At 37.9% G+C, this 16,366-nt stretch overlaps 1 non-coding gene across 1 annotated transcript; it reads right to left on the minus strand.

Annotated features, from left to right (window-relative positions):
• Positions 1-11,261: 11,261 nt before the first annotated feature.
• LOC112767580 (small nucleolar RNA R71) lies at positions 11,262-11,369 on the minus strand. Its single transcript, XR_003185021.1, has one exon. It is a non-coding gene; the product is annotated as a small nucleolar RNA R71 (small nucleolar RNA).
• Positions 11,370-16,366: the final 4,997 nt, after the last annotated feature.

The following is a 16,366-nucleotide window of genomic DNA, read 5'->3' on the forward strand; positions in this document are numbered from 1 at the left end:
AGAGATTTTTGAAATATTTTTGAAAAATTTTTGAAAAGAAAACAAAAAGAAAATTACCTAATCTGAGCAACAAGATGAACCGTCAGTTGTCCAAACTCGAACAATCCCCGGCAACGGCGCCAAAAACTTGGTGCACAAAATTGTGATCTCCAGGCTCGAACAAATCCTGGTAATGGCTCCAAAGCTTGGTGCTCTGATCTTAATTCATGATTGTCACAACTTCGATACAACTAACCAGCAAGTGCACTGGGTCGTCCAAGTAATACCTTACGTGAGTAAGGGTCGAATCCCACGGAGATTGTTGGTATGAAGCAAGCTATGGTCACCTTGTAAATCTCAGTCAGGCAAATATAAATTGATAATTGTGTTTTCGAATAATAATTAATAAAATAGAGGTAGAGATACTTATGTAATTCATTGGTAGGAATTTCAGATAAGCGAATGGAGATGCTTTTTGTTCCTCTGAACCTCTGCTTTCCTGCTATCTTCATCCAATCTGTCTTACTCCTTTCCATGGCTGGCTGTATGCAAGGGCATCACCGTTGTCAGTGGCTACATCCCCTCCTCCCAGTGAATAATATGCTCACGCACCCTGTCACGGCACGGCTATTCATCTGTCGGTTCTCGATCATGCTGGAATAGGATTCACCCTCCTTTTGCGTCTGTCACTAACGCCCAGCACTCGCGAGTTTGAAGCTCGTCACAGTCATTCAATCATTGAATCCTACTCAGAATACCACAGACAAGGTTTAGACTTTCCGGATTCTCTCGAATGCCGCCATCATTCTAGCTTACGCCACGAAGATTCCGGTTAGGAGATCTAAGAGATATTCATTCTAGCTTATTTCATGTAGAACGGAAGTGTTTGTCAGGCACGCGCTCATAAGGGAGAAGGATGATGAGCGTCACACATAATTATCACCTTCATCATATTCTTGGGTGCGAATGGATATCTTAGAAGCGAAATAAGAAGAATTGAATAGAAAACAGTAGTACTTGCATTAATCTTTGAGGAACATCAGAGCTCCACACCTTAATCTATGGAGTGTAGAAACTCTACCGTTAAAAATACATAAGTGAAAGGTCCAGGCATGGCCGAGATGGCCAGCCCCCTAAAACGTGATCAAAGGATCGTAAGGTAATCCAAAGATGATCAAAAGATGCCTAATACAATAGTAAAAGGTCCTATTTATAATAAACTAGCTACTAGGGTTTACATGAGTAAGTAATTGATGCATAAATCCACTTCCGGGGCCCACTTGGTGTGTGTTTGGGCTGAGCCTGAGTGTTGCACGTGCAGAGGCCATTTGTGGAGTTGAACGCCAGTATTTGTGCCAGTTTGGGCGTTCAACTCTGGTTTTGGATCCTTTTCTGGCGCTGGATGCCAGATTTTGGCAGAGAGCTGGCGTTGAACGCCAGTTTACGTCGTCTATTCTTGGCCAAAGTATGGACTATTATATATTGCTGGAAAGCCCTGGATGTCTACTTTCCAACGAAATTGGAAGCGCGCCATTTCGAGTTCTATAGCTCCAGAAAATCCACTTTGAGTGCAGGGAGGTCAGAATCCAACAGCATCAGCAGTCCTTCTTCAACCTCTGAATCTGATTTCTGCTCAAGTCCCTCAATTTCAGCCAGAAAATACCTGAAATCACAGAAAAACACACAAACTCATAGTAAAGTCCAGAAATGTGAATTTAACATAAAAACTAAAGAAAACATCCCTAAAAGTAACTAGATCCTACTAAAAACATACTAAAAACAATGCCAAAAAGCGTATAAATTATCCGCTCATCACAAGTCGATTGGCAAAATTTCTTGGTCACACGTGCGCGTCGCTATGATTTTCACAAATCCTCATTTTTTCATGAATTCTCCACTTTGCATGCTTTTTTTGCACTTCTTCAATCCAATCCCTGCCTTATAAACCCGGAATCACTCAACAAACATATCAAGGTATCAAATGGAATTAAAGTGAATTAAATTTAGCAATTTTAAGGCCTAAAAAGCATGTTTTCACTCTTAAGTACAATTTAGGAGAAATTCACAAAATCATGCTATTTCATTGAATAAATGTGAGAAAAATTGATAAAATCCACTAAATTCAACACAAGATAAACCACAAAATTAAGGTTTATCAACCTCCCCACACTTAAACCAAGCATGTCCTCATGCTAAACCAAGAAAGAGACAAGGAAGGGGTATCAACATTTATTCAATGTAAACTATCTAAATATAACCTATCTAAATGCATGCAACTACTTGGTCAAAATAAATCAATTTCCAAGAATACATATATGAACATAAGGGCTAAAGTAATAACAATCAAATCAAATCCACAATTGAATTGAATTATTGAAAAGAATTTACAAACTTGCATGATAAGAGATGATCATAGGTGAAAACATGTAATTGAGCAATCGAACCCCTCACCGGATGTGTATCCGCTCTAATTGTTCTAGTGTATAGGGTTAATCCACTCAATTCTCTTCTAATCATACTTTCTAAGGTAAGGATGCATATGGTCAAGTGAGCATGAAATTTGAATCTTTGATTAACCTAAACTCTCACCAAACATATATAACAACCTATACAATTTAAACATAATACCTAGCTACCCATGATTCTCACTTTTTCACGGACTCATGCATTCTCTTCAATCACAACACATATGCATTGTTATTATTACTTTACTTTGGGGCATTTTGTCCTCTTTTTATTTTTTTTCTTTTTCTTTTCCTTCTTTTTATTTTTCTTTTTTCATTTTTTTTGCAATGAAATATATACAAAAGTATCAATGCATATGGTTTAAACATTTAATGCATGAGTATGTACCCTATTCCCAAGATTTTCAACAAAAATACACTTTTATCTCAACCAATGTTCCCAAACTTCCCGCACTTAAATGATACACACTCTCACAAGTCTAAGCTAATCAAAGATCCAAACAAGGGACATTTATTATTTTTCACTTAGGGGTAGTGATGTGCTAAAATTAAGAACAAAAGAGAATTAAAATAGGCTCAAAATTGGCTACAATGATAGATAAAAGGGTAGGCTATTTAGGTAAGTGAGCTATTTAAAATGAAGGCCTCAATTATATAAATGCATTCATACACAAAATAATGGACATAAAAAATCAAACAAATCAAAGATTACAATCATAAAAAGAGAATAATACACACAATAATGAAAATAGTAGTTATATAATGTAACCACACAATTGGGCTCAAAAACTCACAAGCTTATGCGTTCTTAGCTCAAAAACATGTTCCACAATATATAATTCAAGCAAGTTGCAATGAAAATTTTTTTAATCAAATCAATTGGGGTGCCCTATAGATAAATTCTTTGGAACATTTTATTATTTTGACTAAGCTTATTATATATATATGCAACCTAAAAAATGCAACTAAAAATTTTAAAGACCTAGTAATAGAAGAAGAAGAAAAAAAAATGAAATGTGAAAGTGTTAGGATTAGAATTTTTCACCCAAAAACGGTCGATTGGCCGGACGACCTCCCCACACTTAAAAGTTTGCACCGTCCTCGGTGCACATAAGATCAAACGGGGTAGAAGGAGTCGTCATCACCCTACCTTCAGTTGGTGGGTCCTCGGTTGCTGCATGTTCTTTCTTCTGCTTCTCTTTTTACTTATGGTGAATCATTCTGAAAGATAGAAAATAGGATAGCAAGACAAATAAACGCAAAAGCAAGAAAGCATGAATTGTTGGAATTGTAGAACCTATGCACAATTACTCAAGAGGGGGGGGTGAATTGAGTATTGCAACAACAATGAATCTTTTTGTGGAAGTTAAAGACAATATACAAAAGTGTTATTGTACTAGTATTTTTCCAAGAGCTTAACTCAATTGCTAAGCATTTATAAGGAGCTTTTACTTTCCAATAGACACCAACTCAAATAAATTGATCAAGCTTTTCACCAATCGGACTTAAGCTATTCCTTAAGTACTTACGAAGCTACTTTTCGATCACAATTTATTTGCTCAAAGGTAAAGACAATAATATTGAAGAGATGAGTTTGGAGAGATGCAAACGCTATTTAGAGTGGTTCGGCACAATCCTTGTCCTACGTCCACTTTCTTTCTCAATCGCTATTGAGAAGTTCCACTATTGCCAAGCTTCAAGGTGCTCGCGCAAAACCTTTTACAATCCGAGTCCTTAGTTTCTAACACCTCACGGTATATGATCACCACTCGTATACTAACCCACTCCACTTAGAGATTCCTTCTCTAAGATTTGCCTTGAGTACTTAGTATACTTCTTTGGTATCCTCACCGACTATAGTGTTTATAACTCTTGACTCAACCTTGGAGATCACACTCCAATTTACAAAGTGTTACAAGAAAACAATTCTCAAAGAATTGTTGAGATGAAATGAGTACTCTCTAGAAGAGTGTATGATTACAAGTTTAGCACTATTGAACCAATTGATATTGCTCTCTCAAATTGTGTATTATAACACCTTAAAAATGTGTAGAATGAAAGAATATGAACAAGATAGTTTGCAAATACTCACGTGTATGAAATAAGGCTTCAATCCATCAATTTATAGACTTCCCAAACCTTAGAAACGTTGGGGAGTTAATGGGATGGAGCCGTTTTGTTAAAACTAGCCGTTTTTTATGTTTTTGAATCATTTGCATCGATGCATAACACTTTGCATCGATGCAAATGTGTCTTTGAAGCTGAAATTTGAATTTTCAGCTAGGTTGCATCGATGCAAACATCTTTGCATCGATGCAACAAGTCGTTGCATGCTTTGCATCGATGCAAGATGAGTGTGCATCGATGCAAACCTTAAAGAATGGCTTAAAATCACTTCAAAATGCTTAGGATTGATCTCAAACTTGTTGGAGTCAATTCCTATGCTTTTGTACCTTTGAAAACAAGTTTTTAAACCATTTGGCTAGCATCGAATTGCAAGATGTGCATCAAAATATTTTGAGTGTGTGTTGAGAGATTTAGCAATTGGTTCTTAACAAGAAGTTACCTAAGTCCTAAGACACTATACTTGTCTTCAAATGTTGTGGACTTGAGTTTCTTGTTGTTGTTGTGTTGCTTTCAACTCTTCATTCCTCAACGTTGAATGTTGGTTGATCTTTCAATATGCTTGTTCATTCAAGTTGTTTGTTGGTTTGTCTTTCATGTCGTTTGTTGGTTTGTCATTCATCAAAACCTACGAATACAAACTTCGCATACAAGCAACATGATTTACAGGAATGAGGTGAGGATCACTAAAATAAAGTGAAGTAATAAGTGTGTGACATAAAGGAAAATAGTACGTGAATTCTAAGTTGCGTGCGGGATAGAATTCACACACTAGCATTGAAAGCTATGTCACACTTACACAAAAGAGGCATACACTTCACTCATTTTAGTGGACTTGAGAAACTCTAAAGAAAACTTGTAAGTTAAGACAAACAAATAAGTAATAAGAAAGCATGAAAGCACTCAAGCAAATAATCAAGCAATTGTGAAATGGATGATGAATGGACATCGATAATTGTGCAAGGAAACTTAATGAACAAAAAAAACCTATGAAAATCACGCATCAATCAATGACACACCTTAAATTTTGGTTCGCATCACCTAATTAACATAAAGTGGGACACATGGTTGCTATGCAACTTAGAAAAATGGAGATATAAGGTAAAATCAATCACATAACAAGCATGGTCCATATAGCTTGAGAATTTCAAAAAGGATGCTCCTATGTGAGCTTACAATCCAATTTCACAAATGAAGCATTATGCCAAAATGAATAGTTTCAACCAAGATTCTGAAAACCGGACTGGACCGGCCGGTTCAACCAGGAACCGGCAAGGAAAACGGTCCGGTCCTCTCTCTAAAACCGTTAAACACAAAACCATTCTAAAACCGTTGAACCGGCCGGGAACCGAACAGTTGGACCGGACCGGAAACCGACCGGTTCTTAGAAACGACGCCGTTTTGCCATTTAGAACAGAAAAAAAAAAACACACTCACACTTCACCCCCCCAAACCTATTCGTGCTAGCCCTAGCCCCAGTCACACTTCACACGATGTCTCCCTCTCTCTCCCCAGCCACCGCCCTAGCTCCTAACCCAAAAGCCTAGCCTCTTCCACGGATCCGCCACCGCCATCCGTCGGAGGCGCCTCTTCCTTCCCCCTGTCCGAGACCGAAACCCCTAGCTTGGCACGTAGTCGCGTCGTCTTCTTGCTCGAGTTCGAGTTGCAAGCCGTGGTCTCGCCGTCTCCATCCTTCTCGTCTCGCCGTCGCCGTCCTTCTCTCATTCAAGGTTAGTGGTCTGAACTCTGAAATTTCAAATTACTCAAATATGCAATTTCTGAAATTAGGGATTTGTAAATCTGAACTATGAAGTTAGTGATTGATTTCTGATATGTTACTGATTCTGTTCTAATATGTGCTTTTGTTATTGATTTGTTACTGATTCTGAAATTGAGTAATGGATTTGTTTCTGAAATTGAGTAATGGATTTGTTACTGATTATGTTCTATGGTCTTATGGATGATTATTTGATTTCTAGCCATTCTGTTGCTATTTTTAATTTGGATTATGATTTATTGATTTTAGTTATGGATGGAAGTATTAATCAAGAAGCAGTTGTTGATAATGCCTGTTTGAGTAATAATTAGTCCGCCAATCCTCCTAATTCAAATGATTCTGCTAATCCTAATCCACCTAGTTCGAATAATAGTCAGTCACAAGGTTCTTCTAATTTATGAATGTATTTTTTGATGGATCTGTAATTAACTAATTACCCGGGTTAGTGTTTTAGTGTTTTCTCTGTTTTCAAATTTATTGTTACTCTGTTTAGTGTTTTCTAATTGCTCGTTGGCTAGTGTTTTACACTTTTACTGGTTTACTGGTTGCTGATGGCTCCTAATTTTTTTGTTGACATTTGCTAATGGCTTTGATTTATAGTTGCTGGTTTGGCTTTGATTTGTAGTTGCTGGCTCCTAATTATTGTTGGTTTTGCTGGCTTTGTTTGTTGCTGAATGTTGGTGGCAGAATTTAGATATGGTTATGTTGATAATTTTTTGATTTTTCAATGTGTTGTGGCTGGTCTTTACTTTTGTATTTGGCTATGGATACTTCTTTGTTTTGTAGTTGCTGGTTTTGCTTTGATTTGTAGTTGCTGGCTGATGAGCGGATAATTTATACGCTTTTTGGCATTGTTTTTAGTATGTTTTTAGTAGGATCTAGTTACTTTTAGGGATATTTTCATTAGTTTTTATGTTAAATTCACATTTCTGGACTTTACTATGAGTTTGTGTGTTTTCTGTGATTTCAGGTATTTTCTGGCTGAAATTGAGGGACTTGAGCAAAAATCAGATTCAGAGGTTGAAGAAGGACTGCTGATGCTGTTGGATTCTGACCTCCCTGCACTCAAAGTGGATTTTCTGGAGCTACAGAACTCAAAATGGTGCGCTTCCAATTGCGTTGGAAAGTAGACATCCAGGGCTTTCCATAAATATATAATAGTTCATACTTTGTTTGAGATTAGATGACGCAAAAGGGCGTTGAACGCCAGTTATACGCTGCAGTCTGGAGTTAAACGCCAGAAACACGTCACGAACCAGAGTTGAACGCCAGAAACACGTCACAACCTGGCGTTCAACTCCAAAAGAAGCCTCTACACGTGGAAAGCTAAAGCTCAGCCCAAGCACACACCAAGTGGGCCCCGGAAGTGGATTTATGCATCAATTACTTACTTCTGTAAACCCTAGTAACTAGTTTAGTATAAATAGGACTTTTTACTATTGTATTAGACATCCTGGATTGTATTTTTGATCCTGTGATCACGTTTTGGGGGCTGGCCTCTTGGCCATGCCTGAACCTTTCACTTATGTATTTTTAACGGTAGAGTTTCTACACTCCATAGATTAAGGTGTGGAGCTCTGCTGTTCCTCATGAATTAATGCAAAGTACTACTGTTTTTCTATTCAATTCAACTTATTCCGCTTCTAAGATATTCATTCGCACTTCAACATGAATGTGATGAACGTGACAATCATCATCATTCTCCCACGAACGCGTACCTGACAACCACTTCCGTTCCACCCTAGATTGGATGATTATCTCTTGGATCTCTTAATCAGAATCTTCGTGGTATAAGCTAGATTGATGGCGGCATTCATGAGAATCCGAAAAGTCTAAACCTTGTCTGTGATATTCCGAGTAGGATTCTGGGATTGAATGACTGTGACGAACTTCAAACTCGCGAGTGCTGGGCGTAGTGACAGACGCAAAAGGAGGGTGAATCCTATTCCAGTATGATCGAGAACCTCAGATGATTAGCCGTGTCGTGACAGAGCATTTGGACCATTTTCACAAGAGGATGGGATGTAGCCATTGACCACGGTGATGCCTCCAGATGATTAGCCATGCAGTGACAGCGCATCGGACCATTTTCACAGAGAGGATGAAAAATAGCCATTGACAATGGTGATGTCCTTACATAAAGCCAGCCATGGAAAGGAGTAGGACTGATTGAATGAAGACAGCAGGAAAGCAGAAGTTCAGAGGGACGAAAGAATCTCTATACGCTTATCTGAAATTCTCACCAATGATATACATAAGTATTTCTATCTTTATTTTCTATTTATCTATTATTTTATTTTCGAAAACTCCATAGCCATTTGATATCCGCCTGACTGAGATCTACAAGATAACCATAGCTTGCTTCAAGCCGATAATCTCCGTGGGATCGACCCTTACTCACGTAAGGTTTTATTACTTGGACGACCCAGTGCACTTGCTGGTTAGTTGTATCGAAGTTGTGAATGAAAAACAATCTATTAAGACGTGCGTACAAGTTTTTGGCGCTGTTGCCTGAGATCACAATTTCGTGCACTAAGTTTTTGGCGCCGTTGCCGGGGATTGTTCTAGTTTGGACAACTGACGGTTCATTTTGTTGCTCAGATTAGGTAACTTTCTTTTTGTTTTATTTTCATAAAAATTTTCAAAAATCTTTCAAAAATTTCTCATCTGTTTTCGAAAATTATTTCAGAATTTTTAAGAATGAATTCTAGAGTTTCATGAAAAATGTTTGAGCCTGGCTGGCTGTAAAGCCATGTCTAAATTCATTTGGACTGGGGCTTCCAACCCAACATTATCAAGAGCAAGCTAGTTGTTGCTAATCCACCTGCTGCTGTTCCTGATCCACTTGATTTACATGCTAAAGCTTGACTGACTATTAAGCCATGACTAACCCTCAGATTGGAGCTTTAGACTAAGAGTGCAAGATTCTTGGAATTCATATTAAAAATTTTGGAATCCTTATTTTTCTTTTCCACAAACAATTTTCGAAAAATACAAAAAAAAAAATTATAAAATCATAAAAACCAAAAATATATTGTGTTTCTTGTTTGAGTCTTGAGTCAATTTTCAAGTTTGGTGTCAATTGCATTTTTTCTAAAAATTTATGCATTTTTCAAAAATTCATGCATTCATAGTGTTCTTCATGATCTTCAAGTTGTTCTTGGCCAGTCTTCTTGTTTGATCTTCATTTTTTCTTGTTTTGTGTCTTTTCTTGTTTTTCATGTGCATTTTTGCATTCATAGTTTCTGAACATGAAAGATTTCTAAGTTTGGTGTCTTGCATGTTTTCTTTGCATTGAAACCTTTTCAAAAATATGTTCTTAATGTTCATCATGATCTTCAAAGTGTTCTTGGTGTTCATCTTGACATTCATAACATTCTTGCATGCATTCATTGTTTTGATCCAAAATTTTCATGCATTGCATAATTTTCATGTTTTTCTTTCTCATCATTAAAAATTCAAAAATAAAAAAATATCTTCCCCTTTTTCTCTCTTAAAATTTCGAAAATGAGATTTGACTTTTTCAAAAATTTTAAAATCTAGTTTTTATGAGTCAAATCAATTTTTCAATTTAAAAATCTTATCTTTTTCAAAATCTTTTTCAAAAATCAAATCTTTTTCATTTTTCTTAGTTATTTTCGAAAATTCTAAAAATATTTTTCAAAAATATTTTTCTTATCTTTATCACATAATTTTCGAAAATAACATCATCAATTAATGTTGTGATTCAAAAATTTCAAGTTTGTTACTTGCTTTTTAAGAAAGATTCAAACTTTAAGTTCTAGAATCATATCTTGTGATTTTTTGTGAATCAAGTCATTAATTGTGATTTTAAAAATTAAATCTTTTTCAAAACTAATTTCAATCATCTCTTTTCAAAAATATCTTTTTATCTTATCTTTTTCAAAATCATATCTTTTTCAAAAATTTGATTTTAAAATATCTTTTCTAACTTCTTATCTTCTTATCTTTTCAAAATTGATTTTCAAATTTGTTTCAACTAACTAACTAACTTTTTGTTTGTTTCTTATCTTTTTTCAAAACTACCTAACTAACCCTCTCTCTCTAATTTTCGAAAATATCTCCCTCTTTTTCAAAAATTCTTTTTAATTAACTAATTGTTTCAATTTTTAATTTTAATTTGATTTTATTCCTAATTTTCGAAAATCACTAACCCTTTTTCAAAAATAATTTTCGAAAATCCTTCTCTCTCATCTCCTTCTATTTATTTATTCATCTACTAACATCTATGCTCTCCTCACCCTTGTGTTTCTTTCCTTACATTACATTCTTTTCTTCTTCTTTTCTTCTACCCACACAGGGACCTCTATACTGTGGTAAAAAGGATCCCTATTATTATTTTTCTGTTCCCTCTTTTTCATATGAGCAGGAGCAAGGACAAGAATATTCTTGTTGAAGCAGATCCAGAACCTGAAAGGACTCTGAAGAGGAAACTAAGAGAAGCTAAATTACAACAATCCAGCAAGCACCTTTCAGAAATTTTCGAACAAGAAGAGGAGATGGCAGCCGAAAATAATAATAATGCAAGGAGGATGCTTGGTGACTTTACTGCACCTAATTCCAATTTACATGGAAGAAGCATCTCCATCCCTACCATTGGAGCAAACAACTTTGAGCTGAAACCTCAATTAGTTTCTCTAATGCAGTAGAACTGCAAGTTCCATGGACTTCCATCTGAAGATCCTTTTCAGTTTTTAACTGAATTTTTGGAGATCTGTGATACTGTTAAGACTAATGGAGTAGATCCTGAAGTCTACAGGCTCATGCTTTTCCCTTTTACTGTAAGATACAGAGCTAGAGTGTGGTTGGACTCTCAACCCAAAGATAGCCTGAACTCTTGGGATAAGCTGGTCACGGCTTTCTTAGCCAAGTTCTTTCCTCCTCAAAAGCTGAGCAAGCTTAGAGTGGATGTTCAAACCTTCAGACAGAAAGAAGGTGAATCCCTCTATGAAGCTTGGGAGAGATACAAGCAACTGACCAAAAAGTGTCCTTCTGACATGCTTTCAGAATGGACCATCCTGGATATATTCTATGATGGTCTGTCTGAATTAGCTAAGATTTCATTGGATACTTCTGCAGGCGGATCCATTCACCTAAAGAAAATGCCTGCAGAAGCTCAAGAACTCATTGACATGGTTGCTAATAACCAGTTCATGTACACTTCTGAGAGGAATCCTGTGAGTAATGGGATGCCTCAGAAGAAGGGAGTTCTTGAAATTGATACTCTGAATGCCATATTGGCTCAGAACAAAATATTGACTCAACAAGTCAATATAATTTCTCAGAGTCTGACTGGAATGCAAGCTGCATCCAACAGTACTCAAGAGGCATCTTCTGAAGAAGAAGCTTATGATCCTGAGAACCCTGCAATAGCAGAGGTAAATTACATGGGTGAACCATATGGGAACACCTATAATCCCTCATGGAAAAATCACCCAAATCTCTCATGGAAGGATCAAAAGCCTCAACAAGGCTTTAATAATGGTGAAAGAAATAGGTTTAACAATAGTAAACCTTTTCCATCATCCACTCAGCAACAGATAGAGAACTCTGAACAAAATACCTCTAATTTAGCAAACTTAGTCTCTGATCTATCTAAGGCCATTGTAAGTTTCATGAATGAAACAAGGTCCTCCATTAGAAATTTGGAGGCACAAGTGGACCAGCTGAGTAAAAGGATCACTGAAATCCCTCCTAGTACTTTCCCAAGCAATACAGAAGAAAATCCAAAAGGAGAGTGCAAGGCCATTGATATAACCATCATGGCCGAACCCAAGGAAGAAGGGGAGGACGTGAATCCCAAGGAGGAAGACCTCCTGGGACGTCCAGTGATCAATAAGGAGTTTCCCTATGAGGAACCAAAGGAATCTGAGACTCATCTAGAGACCATAGAGATTCCATTGAACCTCCTTACGCCATTCATGAGCTCTGATGAGTATTCATCTTCTGAAGAGAATGAGGATGTTACTGAAGAGCAAGTTGCCAAGTTCCTTGGTGCAATCATGAAGCTGAATGCCAATTTATTTGATAAAGAAACTTGGGGAGATGAACCTCCCCTTTTCACCAATGAACTAAATGCATTGGATCAACTGAGATTGCCTCAGAAGAAACAGGATCCTGGAAAGTTCCTAATACCTTGTACCATAGGCACCATGACCTTTGAGAAAGCTCTATGTGACCTGGGGTCAAGAATAAACCTCATGCCACTCTCTGTAATGGAGAAACTGGGAATCTTTGAGGTACAAGCTGCCAGAATCTCATTAGAGATGGCAGACAATTCCAGAAAACAGGCTTATGGACAAGTAGAGGACATATTAGTAAAGGTTGAAGGCCTTTACATCCCTGCTGATTTCATAATCCTAGATACTGGGAAGGATGAGGATGAATCCATCATCCTTGGAAGACCCTTCCTAGCCACAGCAAGAGCTGTGATTGATGTTGACAGAGGTGAATTAGTCCTTCAATTGAATGAGGACTCCCTTGTATTTACAACTCAAGGTTATCCTTCTGTAAACATGGAAAAGAGGCACAGTAAGCTTCTCTTAAAACAAAGTCAACCAGAGCCCCCACAGTCAAACTCTAAGTTTGGTGTTGGGAGGCCACAACCAAATTCTAAGTTTGGTGTTGAACTCCCATATCCAAACTCTAAGTTTGGTGTTGGGGAATCTCAACAATGCTCTGAACATCTGTGAGGCTCCATGAGAGCCCACTATCAAGCTATTGACATTAAAGAAGCGCTTGTTGGGAGGCAACCCAATTTTTATTTATCTAATTTTAATTTATTTTTTTTCATGTTTTATTAGGTTCATGATTATGTGGAGTCACAAAATAAATCAAAAAATTAAAAACAGAATCAAAAACAGCAGAAGAAAAATCACACCCTGGAGGAGGATCTTACTGGCGTTTAAACGCCAGTAAGGAGCATCTGTCTGGCGTTCAACGCCAGAACAGAGCATGTTTCTGGCGTTGAACGTCAGAAACAAGCAGCATTCTGGCGTTCAGACGCCAAAAATGCACAGTGAGGAAAGCTGGCGCTGAACGCCAGAAACAAGCATCTGGCTGGCGTTCAACGCCAGAAATATGCTGCATCTGGGCGCTGAACGCCCAGAACAAGCATCAATTCGGCGTTTGAACACCAGAATTGCATGCAAAGGCATTTTACATGCCTAATTGGTGCAAGGATGCAATTCCTTGACACCTCAGGATCTGTGGACCCCACATGATCATCTCAGCATCTGTGGATCCCACAGGATCCCCACCTACCACCACTCACTCTCTTCCCTCTTCTCAATGTTCATCCTCTCTTCCCAATAAACACTCTTCCCCAAAACTCTTCACCAATCACCTCAATCTCTCTTCCCTATCACCACTTCACCACTCACATCCATCCACTCTTCCCCATAAACCTACCTCATAAACTCCACCTACCTTCAAAATTCAAAATCAATTTCCCACCCAAAACCCACCCTTATGGCCGAACCTTACCCCCCTCCCTTCCCTATATAAAGCCCTCCATTCTTCCTCATTTTCACACAACACAACCCTCTCTTCTCTTCTTGGCCGAATACACCTCTCCCTCCTCTCCTCCATATTTTCTTCTTCTTCATCTATTCTTTCTTCTCTTGCTCGAGGGTGAGCAATATTCTAAGTTTGGTGTGGTAAAAGCATAAGCTTTTTTGTTTTTCCATTACCATTGATGGCACCCAAGACTGGAGAATCCTCTAAGAAAGGGAAAGGGAAGACAAAAGCTTCCACCTGCGAGTCATGGGAGATGGAAAGATTCATCTCCAAAGCTCATCAAGACCACTTCTATGATGTTGTGGCCAAGAATAAGGTGATCCCTGAGGTCCCTTTCAAGCTCAAGAGAAATGAGTATCCGGAGATCCGACATGAAATCCAAAGAAGAGGTTGGGAAGTTCTAACAAACCCCATCCAACAAGTCGGCATCCTAATGGTTCAAGAGTTCTATGCCAATGCATGGATCACTAGGAACCAAGATCAAAGTAAGAACCCAAACCCAAAAAATTATCTCACCATGGTTCGGGGGAAATACTTAGATTTTAGTCCGGAAAATGTGAGGTTGGCGTTTGACTTGCCTATGATGTAAGGAGATGCACGCCCCTACACTAGAAGGGTCAACTTTGATCAAAGGTTGGACCAAGTCCTCATGGACATATGTGTGGAAGGAGCTCAATGGAAGATTGACTCAAAAGGCAAACCGGTTCAGCTTAGAAGACTGGACCTTAAGCCTGTGGCTAGAGGATGGTTGGAGTTCATCCAACGCTCCATCATCCCCACTAGCAACCGATCTGAAGTTACTGTGGATCGGGCCATCATGATTCATAGCATCATGATTGGTGAGGAAGTAGAAGTTCATGAAGTCATCTCCCTTGAACTCTACAAAATAGCCGAAAAGTCCTCCCCCATGGCAAGGCTAGCTTTTCCTCATCTTATTTGCCATCTATGTTACTCAGTTGAAGCTTTCATAGAAGGAGACATTCCCATTGAGGAAGAAAAGCCCATCACTAAGAAAAGGATGGAGCAATCAAGAGAGCCCATTCATGGATCTCAAGAGACGCTGAAGCTCATCACCATGAAATCCCGGAGATGCCTCAAATGCATCTTCCTCCACAAAACTATTGGGAGCAAATCAACACCTCCCTAGGAGAATTAAGTTCCAACATGGGACAATTAAGGGTGGAACATCAAGAGCACTCCATCATACTCCATGAAATTAAAGAAGATCAAAAAGCTATGAGGGAGGAGCAACAAAGACAAGGAAGAGACATAGAAGAGCTCAAGGACATCATTGGTTCCTCAAGAAGGAAACGCCAGCATCACTAAGGTGGACTCATTCCTTGTTCTTAAATTCTTTGTTTTTCGTTTTTTTTTATGTTAAGTGCTTATCCATGTTTGTGTCTTATTACATGATCATTAGTATTTAGTAACTTTGTCTTAAAGTTATGAATGTCCTATGAATCCATCACCTCTCTTAAATGGAAAATGTTTTAATTCAAAAGAACAAGAAGTACATGAGTTTCGAATTTATCCTTGAACTTAGTTTAATTATATTAATGTGGTGACAATGCTTCTTATTTTCTGAATGAATGCTTGAACAGTGCATATGTCTTTTGAAGTTGTTGTTTAAGAATGTTAAATATGTTGGCTCTTGAAAGAATGATGACAAAGAGACATGTTATTTGATAATCTGAAAAATCATAAAAATGATTCTTGAAGCAAGAAAAAGCAGCAAAGAACAAAGCTTGCAGAAAAAAAATGGCGAAAAAAAAATAGAAAAAAAAAAGAGAAAAAGCAAGCAGAAAAAGCCAAAGCTCTTAAAACTAAGAGGCAAGAGCAAAAAGTCAATAACCCTTAAAACCAAAAGGCAAGGGTAAATAAAAAGGATCCCAAGGCTTTGAGCATCAGTGGATAGGAGGGCCTAAAGGAATAAAATCCTGGCCTAAGCGGCTAAACCAAGCTGTCCCTAACCATGTGCTTGTGGCGTGAAGGTGTCAAGTGAAAACTTGAGACTGAGCGGTTAAAGTCAAGGTCCAAAGCAAAAAAAGAGTGTGCTTAAGAACCCTGGACACCTCTAATTGGGGACTTTAGCAAAGCTGAGTCACAATCTGAAAAGGTTCACCCAATTATGTGTCTGTGGCATTTATGTATCCGGTGGTAATACTGGAAAACAAAGTGCTTAGGGCCACGGCCAAGACTCATAAAGTAGCTGTGTTCAAGAATCAACATACTGAACTAGGAGAATCAATAACACTATTTGAACTCTGAGTTCCTATAGATGCCAATCATTCTGAACCTCAATGGATAAAGTGAGATGCCAAAACTATTCAAGAGGCAAAAAGCTACAAGTCCCGCTCATCTGATTGGAGCTATGTTTCATTGATAGTTTGGAATTTATAGTTATTCTCTTCTTTTTTATCCTATTTGATTTTCAGTTGCTTGGGGACAAGCAACAATTTAAGTTTGGTGTTGTGATGAGCGG

This window comes from Arachis hypogaea, chromosome 17 (assembly GCF_003086295.3).
Source record: "Arachis hypogaea cultivar Tifrunner chromosome 17, arahy.Tifrunner.gnm2.J5K5, whole genome shotgun sequence".
NCBI classification, from domain to species: Eukaryota; Viridiplantae; Streptophyta; class Magnoliopsida; order Fabales; family Fabaceae; genus Arachis; species Arachis hypogaea.